The sequence below is a fragment of the Podarcis filfolensis genome, assembly GCF_964270895.1.
Source record: "Podarcis filfolensis genome assembly, chromosome: Z".
NCBI classification, from domain to species: domain Eukaryota; kingdom Metazoa; phylum Chordata; class Lepidosauria; order Squamata; family Lacertidae; genus Podarcis; species Podarcis filfolensis.
Genome location: NC_139617.1, coordinates 21,458,657 through 21,468,831, shown reverse-complemented (window position 1 = coordinate 21,468,831; position 10,175 = coordinate 21,458,657).

The following is a 10,175-nucleotide window of genomic DNA, read 5'->3' as shown; positions in this document are numbered from 1 at the left end:
AACAAAGCACAAAATACATACAGCACTTCAACAAATATGTTTATATCAATAGATATCCAGGAAGAAGAGTTTCACAGATAAGTACTCAATGTGTTTATCATCATTTTAACAAAACTGAACTGGAATTTTATATGTGAATTGGTTCCAGATGGCAACCCACCATGTTTTCAAGAAAGCTCCAGTGGGAGTCCAGTGATGATCTGGACCTTGATTCAGAGATACATGAATGTATTCACCGCTTGCATTAATCATAGAATTATGGAGTTGTAGAGTTGGAAGGGACCCCGAGGGTCATCCAGCCCAACCCCCTGCAATGCAAGAATGATAAAGCATCATTCCACAGTCAAAAATTTACCATCAGAATATTTATCCTGATGTTGAGTCAAAAGGTCATTTCTTGTTACTTGAATCCATAAGTTTGGGTCCTATCCCCCAGAACAGGAGAAATCAAGCTTGCTCCATCTTACATGTAACAGAACTTTGGATATTTGAAGATGGCTAACATATCTCCTCTCAGTCCCCTCATATCCAGGCTAAACATACCCAGCTCCCACAACCATTCCATTAGGGTTAAGAACCTTTTAGATTCCCTCTCCACCTCCACCTAAGTAAAATGTTATTTGCCACACTTTTTAGAAAGGTACAGGCAGATCAGAAAGCTGCTTTCCATGACTGTACATGATTTCCATTTCCTGCTTCACACCACGGCTGTTTTTGCTTGGCTGGGAAGTGTATTTAAACACTGCTAATGCCTCTTGCTTGTCTGGATGCATAATAGAGAGCATCGGTAAAAACTAGCCGACTGTACAAAGGTGAAATTTATACTAATTACTCCATCCACTTTTGCCTCTGGCACCACCCACCATTGCATGTGGCCCTCAGAATGTTGCCCAGAAGGAAGTGTGGCCCTTGGGCTGGAAGGGCTTCTCTGTTCATGTTATAAGTTGCAACATGAGTTCTAGCTGGCACTCTAAGTCAGCAGAATGAGCATTCTCAGACATTTCACATAATCTTCTGATGAAGTTTCAGGTGTACAGGGGTACCGAATGAAGGAAATAATTTGGTGTGGAATATGTTCCACAAGGATTGAGAGCCTGAAATCCACTGGCTAAATTTATGCAAAGTGGATTATTTATATATTTTTTAAAGTACGGAAGTGGCCACTGAGGTGCAGATGGGTGTTATTTCTTTTTAATCAAGAGTTGTTCAAAAGTGAGCTTTTCCCTGTAGTTTCACTTCCCTTTTGAGGTCTATTGGGGTTGGCTTCTTTCTTTGCTTTGATATGCAAATTGGCATATTGCTTTCCTGCAGGGGACACTGGACACCTTCCAAGCAACACAGTGTAGATGTCCTGTCAGGATGGAAGCCTAAAACAGCCTTTGGATCACAGTCAAAGCCACGTTTGTGTTTTGGTTTAAAAATAAAATACCTTTGTTAATGGATCTAATTTCCAATATAAATGTTTATACAGTTACTTTGCTAGTCATCTTGGTTAGCCAGTCACTGGAGAACAACACTTTAGCTGTTCCTGAGGTGATCAGTGCATTACTAAATGTATCATCTGTTTATGCTGCTTCTGGCAGATTTCATAATCTGGCCAGTTCTTTAAATAACATTTACCTTTGGAAGCACAGAGGACATCAGATACTTTCACCTGGCCAAAATCAGCCCAGGATTTGTCCTGATGTAGCACCACTCCAAGGTCATGTTTATTCATCAAGCCATGGCAAAAGCACACCAGGATGGTATTCTTCTTTCACTGACTGCTCTGAAAAAAATTTGCACCAGCCATCCATCCCAATCCCACCCCACCATCAACGGTTGAAGCTTGTGATATTGTTGCAGAAACTCAAAAGCCTCTCTTCAAAGCTCCACAGGACTCCAGTGCACACACAGAGCACTGGAAAAAGCAGGGGAATCCTAATTATCTTAGCATTAGCAGCAGCCTTCATATATGCAATAAAGTGTTCAAATGAAGTTGTCTTATGGGTGAACTGGGAAGCCTCTAATCACATGTGAATGTTGTCACCCTGTGATTTCCCAAGAGCACTTGTTCAGATCTACGCATGGATCTCTCTTGTGTTCAAGGGCTAATTTGTGGAAGTTGACCTGCTCTCTCCATTTAAATGAATGGGGCAAACTGTGTTCATATGTTCTATATTAATATGGCAGCATATTTGTCCTTGTGAACCAGAGTCTTTGTATTATTGTTGTTGAGATCAAGGGGAATTGAGGTCAACATACAGAATGACTAAGGCGGTTTCCATGCCAAAAGTGGGCCTAAACACCAATTGAACCAACTGAAGATCTTAAACGGCATCACATATGCTGGTGATTTAGAAATTCTGGATCAGGATGAAACAGGATATTTTATTTATTTATTTGCGGGTAGGGGCAAGTTGGTTTCGTACATAGCATGTCCTTGTTGCATTCACAACAACAAGTTTCCAAAATAGGTATAATTTCATTTTACAGATGAGTCACTGAGGCTGAACAGTACAAGCTGGAAAGGGAGGGCTATAAATCCCACAGTAGACAGACAGACATGACAGACAAACAGATAATGATGTGTCCTCTGCTACCCATAGAATTCATTATTGCTGTATGATTTCTGCTTAGATCAAAATCTAGCACACTGCTGATTAGATCCAGTGGAGACAGCTAAGATGTATTGAGTTCTGTAAAAAAACAGACACACACACAAAAAAACCATTATGGAGCTTTTGGCAAAGTATATTATCCACATTGATTGCTAGGCTTGGAGTACCAGTGCAACTTTAATGGTATTTCTTGGGAAGAGCCCATGTAATCCACTTTCACTGACTGGACCGGCTATCGAGGCAAGTTTCAAGGCTGCGTAATTAGAAGGAAGGAAATTAAACCATGGGCAAGCAAAATCATGACACAGTTCTCTAAAAGGCAGGTCATGCCATATTGGCTTGAAAGTAATCCAGCTGATTTCCAGGTATAATTTAGGTCACATTTTTTAGATGTATTAACAGTGATTTAAAGGTATGTTGTGGGTGTGGCCTTTACTGGGTTAGATAAAAATGCTCATGGGGTGTGGGGAGACAAACTGGAGAAATTGGGGGGTGGGGGTGGGATTAAGATAAGCTGTTTAAACGGGGTATGGAACATACCTAAAGACCCTAGGGATAGAAGTGGAAATGTGGAGAAAGGAACTTAAGAAAAATGGGAAGGGAGTGAAAAATAGGGGGGAGGATTAGAAATTAAATTTAATTAAAAATTAGAAAAAAATAGAAATTAGAAATTGAGAGAAAGCAGAACTGATTTTTTCTTCTTTATCCCTTGATGTGGGAAAGAAAATCCTAAATCTGTAGTTTAAAACCTGTTCTCACAAAGTTGACATTCTTGCAGGTGGAAAAAACCACCATCCATTCTGAACTTCAGTTGTCTCATCTTCCTCTAGATGTCCCTTTTTGTGTGTGTGTTGTCCTGCCTGTTCATCTTTGTGGTATAATGTAGTAGCTATAAAAGGAGATTAAATAGTGCCATAAAGTTTTATTAATGCCTTACATCATTGATACCTTGCCCATATTGATAGTTGCACTTCCATTACTGCTACTTAGGCATTTAATTAGCTATTCATACAGTATGTTGTAAACGAGTGTATTAGTGTTAAGTGTCTGTATTAAAGCTCACATTATGTAAAAACCTTTACCAATATCATAATTGGAGCAGAGTTATCCATTTTAAGTGACTTGAATTAGATTATTATAGATTATGTTTTAAAACACACACACACTACAGTACTTTAAAGGACATTGAAGATCACAGAGTATTAAGAGTGGGACTTCATTACAATAAAATGGGCACAGGGAACAATGGTGTGTTTTATGCCTATCAATTACATTTTTCTTTTAATAAGAACAATAACATTTTTATCGAGCAATATAGTGATACTTAAGACTGGAAAGATAGATTTAAAATAGCGTGCGAAATTAAGAAACAAGTGCCTGGTTAACTATCAAAACCTGCCACCAAATAGTTGACTGGTTAATTCATAATAATGTGAAACTCAGGTCACATCCACACCTTACATTAAAGGGCAAATTTAAAGCATGTGACTTCCCCCCAAGATTTCCGAGAACCATTACTTAGCCCTCATAAAATTACAATTCCCTTGCCTTTAACAAACTACAGTTACCAGGATTATTTGAGGGAAGGCATGTGCTTTAAAGTGGGACGTGGGTGGTGCTGTGGGTTAAACCACAGAGCCTTGGACTTGCCGATCAGAAGGTTGGTGGTTTGAATCCCCGTGACGGGGTGAGCTCCCATTGCTCGGTCCCTGCTCCTGCCAACCTAGCGGTTTGAAAGCAGATAAGTAGATAAATAGGTACCGCTCCGACGGGAAGATAAATGGCGTTTCTGTGTGTTGCTCTGGTTCGCCAGAAGTGGCTTAGTCATGCTGGCCACATGACCTGGAAGCTGTACGCTGGCTCCCTCAGCCAATAAAGCGAGATGAGCGCCGCAACCCCAGAGTCGGTCACAACTGGACCTAATGGTCAGGGGTCCCTTTACCTTTACATGCTTTAAATGTGCTTTAAATGTGTTTTAAATGTGTGGATGTGACCTCTGTTCTGCCACCCTACTACCCTCCTCTGCTGTTCTTCAGTGCTTGTTGCCCAAATATGTGCTCTCCCACATGTTCAGCATGTTTGCACTCCTGTTGCAGTGACATCCACATTGGCTTGGTCATAACTACAGACCAGAGGATGGCAGGATCTCCAAAGAAGGCATTTACAGGGCATCAGGCATCAGACCTGATGGCAGACCAAATGTGTGTTATAAAGATGTCTGCAGATGCATACCCTCCAACATGTCCAGGCCAAAAAGCATGGCATGCGCTCCTTGGTGAGTCACATGACCTGCCTGTGGCCCTGAAAAAAGTGCTTTTTTCAGGGCGAGATTGCAGCGTGAGTTTGTGCAAGATCATGTGAGATCACAGTGCCCAAAATGGCTGTCATGCCCTTGCACAAAAAAAGAGATGTCCTGGTTTTTCTAGGACAATTGCTGCGAATGCAGATGTGACACGAAGGCTGGCAAAATTAACCCTGCTGAGTGGGAATCCCTTGCAAATGACTGCAGCACCTAGTCAGGCTGTGTATCCACAGCAGTGACCAGAGGAGGAGCACAGAGAGAAGAAATGCCATGGTACATCTGCATCAGCACAACCGGATGCCATCATCTGTTGCAGCTGCAACAAAACATGTCTCTCCCATATCGGTTTCTACAGCCACAACAGGTGCTGCAACTCTACAAATGTTTTACTGCACCCCTGAAGGTGCATTCTTCCACAGTCTCCTGAGACAGGTGGATGCCAGCTTTAGTTGCCCCTTTAGGGTCACAATGGTACAGTGGCAATAGAAACTATACAATCTATATCAGGGGTGGGGAATCTTTTCAGCTGGGGTCTACATGCCTGTAATGGGTGGGGCTAACATAGGCAGAGAAGAGGCAAATGTGGGTGGAACAACAGGCAAGACTCTTCCCTTTGTACTGTAGGGTGCGTTCGAGCCCAGGCAAAAGCTAACCATTTCTATAGACACACTCACACATCTCCATTCTCCATCCTCCATCCAACTAAGCAAAAGATTTTATCACATTTCTGCCAGGCAAAAGCATAAACACAATGAGAGCACAGAGCAGGTCAAGAGGTCAGGAGGGTCATAATTAGCCATTGACCTTCAGGTTCCCTACCCCTGCTCTGCACCTAGCAATTTTATGCATTTATATATATGAATAATGTTTTTATTTATTTTCATACTTGACTCCCTCCTTTGCCTGCCCATGCTTTCCCCGTCAATGGTTCACAACCATTCCTGTCCCCAGAACCCTTTTATAGTTTTGACATAGTCCTACATTTCCCTTGGCTTTTCTTCAGCCAATATTGGATTTCTCCACACTTACCTTTCCTCTATGCTTTCTAGGCATGGTTTGTGCTTTAAAGCTCTGTGTCTGAACACCCTTTCTTGTTTTGCCCTGGAGCCTGCTCTTTAAAGCTCATTCATAGCAAATGGCAATCTACAGGAAACTCAAATTGCTATTTGTTCAGATTCAGCTTTAAAGAGGGGTTTTTCGTGGGGAAAGCTCTGAAGCAAAGAAAAGGGTGCTTGGACACGGAGCTTTAAAGTGTGGACCTATGCCTGAACAAGCAGGGCAAAAGGTATGTGTGGATAAGCACCCTGTGTCTTCACACCTCCAAATTTCTTTAGCTTCCCGGTTTTTCATATTTTGTCTCACTTCCCTTTGCCACTCAGCGCCTTGAACCAGCCTCCTTAAAATTCCAATTTTTCCTCCTCCCAGTTTCTCCTCATTTTGGTGAGACGTTTCATCAGAGTACCCTTTCTGATTAGAAATGTCTTGCATTATTTCTCTGTACTCCTTTGTCCTTTTCCTCAAGTATTTTTTTTATAAGATATTTATTAAGATTTTTTAAAGTATTACAATAAAAATGAAAAAATAACAAAAATACAAAATAAAAATAGTTAAAAACACACAGATTTTCCATTGCTTATTTTCCTTTAGCTTGTTTCCTGGACCTCCTCATACCTCCCTTTTTTGTATTCCACTTCAAATTGTTGGTTCAGCAAATCCTTACCATTAGATTTTTACCTATTTATAACCCTTTTTTCATATTCTCTTAAAGCATTACAGCTGGAAACCACTTAATTTCTATCCAACATCATTCTAACATTCATTAATTTTACAATATTTCTGTAGATAGTCTTTGAATTTCTTCCAATCTTCTTCCACCAACTCTTCTCCCTGGTCTCGGATTCTGCCAGTAATTTCTGCCAATCCCATATAGTCCATCACCTTCGTCTGCCATTCTTCCAAAGTGGGTAGATCTTGTGTCTTCCAATACTTTGCAATGAGTATTCTTGTTGCTGTTGTAGCGTACATAAAAAAAGTTCTGTCCTTCTTTGGCACCAATTGGCCGACAATGCCCAGAAGGAAGGCCTCTGGTTTCTTCAGGAAGGTATATTTAAATACCTTTTTCATTTCATTATAGATCACTTCCCAGAAAGCCTTAATCCTTGGGCACGTCCACCAAAGGTGAAAGAATGTACCTTCATTTTCTTTACATTTCCAACATTTATTATCGGGCAAATGATATATTTCTGCAAGCTTGACTGGGGTCATGTACCACCTGTATATCATCTTCATAATATTCTCTCTTAAGGCATTGCATGCCGTAAACTTCATACCTGTGGTCCATAACTGTTCCCAGTCAGCAAACATAATGTTATGTCCAACATCTTGTGCCCATTTAATCATAGCAGATTTCACCGTTTCATCCTGAGTATTCCATTTCAACAGCAAGTTATACATCTTTGACAAAATCTTAGTTTTGGGTTCTAACAGTTCTGTTTCTAATTTTGATTTTTCCACCTGGAAGCCAATTTTCTTGTCCAAATTATATGCCTCCATTATCTGATAATAATGAAGCCAATCTCGCACTTTGTTTTTTAGTTTCTCAAAACTCTGCAGTTTCAGTCTATCTCCCTCTTGTTCCAAAATTTCCCAATATTTCGGCCATTTGGCCTCCATATTGAGCTTTTTCTGGGCTTTTGCTTCCATTGGTGACAGCCACCTTGGGGTTTTATTTTCCAATAAGTCCTTATATCTTATCCAGACATTAAACAAGGCTTTCCTGACAATATGGTTTTTAAATACTTTATGCGCTTTGACCTTGTCATACCACAGATATGCATGCCATCCAAATATATTGTTAAAACCTTCTAAGTCCAAAATGTCTGTGTTTTCCAGAAGCAGCCATTCTTTCAACCAGCAAAAGGCTGCTGATTCATAGTAAAGTTTAAAGTCTGGCAGGGCAAATCCACCCCTTTCCTTTGCATCAGTTAATATCTTAAATTTTATTCTGGGCTTCTTGCCCTGCCAGACAAATCTAGAAATATCTCTCTGCCACTTCTTGAAACAGTCCATCTTGTCCACAATTTGCAATGTTTGAAACAAAAACAGCATTCTAGGCAATACATTCATTTTTATCACAGCAATATGACCCAACAGTGAAAGCTTCAAGTTCGACCAAATTTCTAAGTCTTTTTTCACTTCCGTCCAACATTTTTCATAATTATCTTTAAATAAGTTCCCATTTTTAGCTGTCATATTAATCCCCAGGTATTTCACTTTCTTAACCACAGTCAAGCCTGTCTCATTCTGAAACCTCTCTCTTTCAATCGGTGTTAAATTTTTCTCTAAAACCTTAGTTTTTAACTTGTTCAGTTTAAATCCTGCCACTTGACCAAATTCTTGAATTAGTTCTAAAACCCTTTTAGTACTAGATTCTGGCTCCTGTAACGTCAATACTAAGTCATCTGCAAATGCTCTCAGTTTGTACTGTTTGGCTCCGACCTGTATACCTTTAACCAACCGGTCCCTTCTAATCATATTCAGCAGAACCTCCAGGACCGATATAAAAAGCAATGGGGAAATTGGGCACCCCTGTCGTGTCCCTTTTTCTATCTTAAATTCTTCCGTCACCACATTATTTACAATTAATTTAGCCTTTTGTTCAGAGTATATTGCACCTATACCATTTTCAAAACCTTGGCCTACCCCCATCCCCTGTAGGTTCTTTTTCATAAAACTCCAAGAGATATTGTCAAAAGCTTTCTCCGCGTCCACAAATATCAGAACTGCTTTAGTGTTTATATTCACTTCTAGTTTTTCCAAGATATCAATTATGTTCCTCAAATTATCAGACAAGTGTCTTCCCGGGAGAAAGCCCGCTTGGTCTTTATGAATCTCTTCCATCAATACTTTTTTCAATCTCTTGGCCAAAATGTCAGCAAAAATTTTGTAATCCACATTAAGTAACGATATAGGGCAGTAGTTCTTAAGCTGAGACTTTTCAGTCTCTGTTTTCGGTATAAGTGTAATATACGCCCCTTTCCACAACTCTGGTGCCCTTTTCCCTTCCAGAATTTCATTGCAGACTTCCTTCAAAGGTTGTAATAGCCACTCTTTCAAAGATCTATAATATCTAGAAGTCAGCCCATCCGGTCCTGGAGATTTGCCCAATTGCATATTTTGAATGGCACCTTCTACTTCCTGTTCAGATATTTTATAGTTCAACATTAATTTGCTTTCTTGGGAGATTTTTTGTAATCCATTTGTCTTCAAAAATCAGTCTATGTCCATTTCTTTCTGTAGCCCTTGTGTGTATAATTGTTTAAAATACCTCTGGAAACAGTTTCTAATCTAATTTTCCTCAAGTATTATTCACTTTTCCTTCAGGTTCCACTTTATTGATCCATTGCCTACTCTCTCTTCATCCTTTGGGATACCTGTTCTTTTGTTTCCCTAATATCCAGGCCTCTTACCAGCTGTGTATGGAATTTTAATCTCCATCAAACTGACAATTCCATCTTCCCTCACTGGAGTTGGATCACTGAATGCTTATCTCCTGAACATTCTGTGCCATCATGCAAGCTCAGCCAACCAGAGGCCCCACTGCCATGAGTGCAATACAATATAGATGGGAAGCAACACTGTGCTGAAATGCACTTCATGGTGGGAATGGAAACAAGAGTAAGCCTGTTATCCCTAAATGTACTTATTTGTTTGAGTATTAGTTGAGTTTGCTATTGTGAAAAGTATACAAAAGGTTATATAGAATATAAATACAATTAGTAAACAATTATGTTTAGTATAATAAGATATCTATAATATAATATAATATAATATAATATAATATAATATAATATAATATAATATAATAATATAATATCATGAATAGAATATTAATATTTCAATAAATATTTTCAAGCGCTTTATTTTACTGTTTCTTTTCAAAAAGAAAATGATGGTCTTTCCCTGCCCCTGAGTTTGCTTGAATTTGTACTCTCTGATCTGTCCTCCCCAACTTCAAACTTCCTCAGCAAAAAATATGAATTCACTGAAACTTGCACTTTATTATTCCAAGAAGAAACAAACAAACACCATTTCTTGCCTTCCCTCTCTTGCTTTCACCGGATTTGTTAATTTCATCATATATGCCTGTAAAGTAATCCTCCTTTCTGGATCATTGTAAAATGGCTTTTTAACCCAGAGTCCTGGGTACAGCATCCACTGAGGAAGATTTCCATAATTAGTTTCACCTTGCCACCTGTGTCTAATGCAAGACA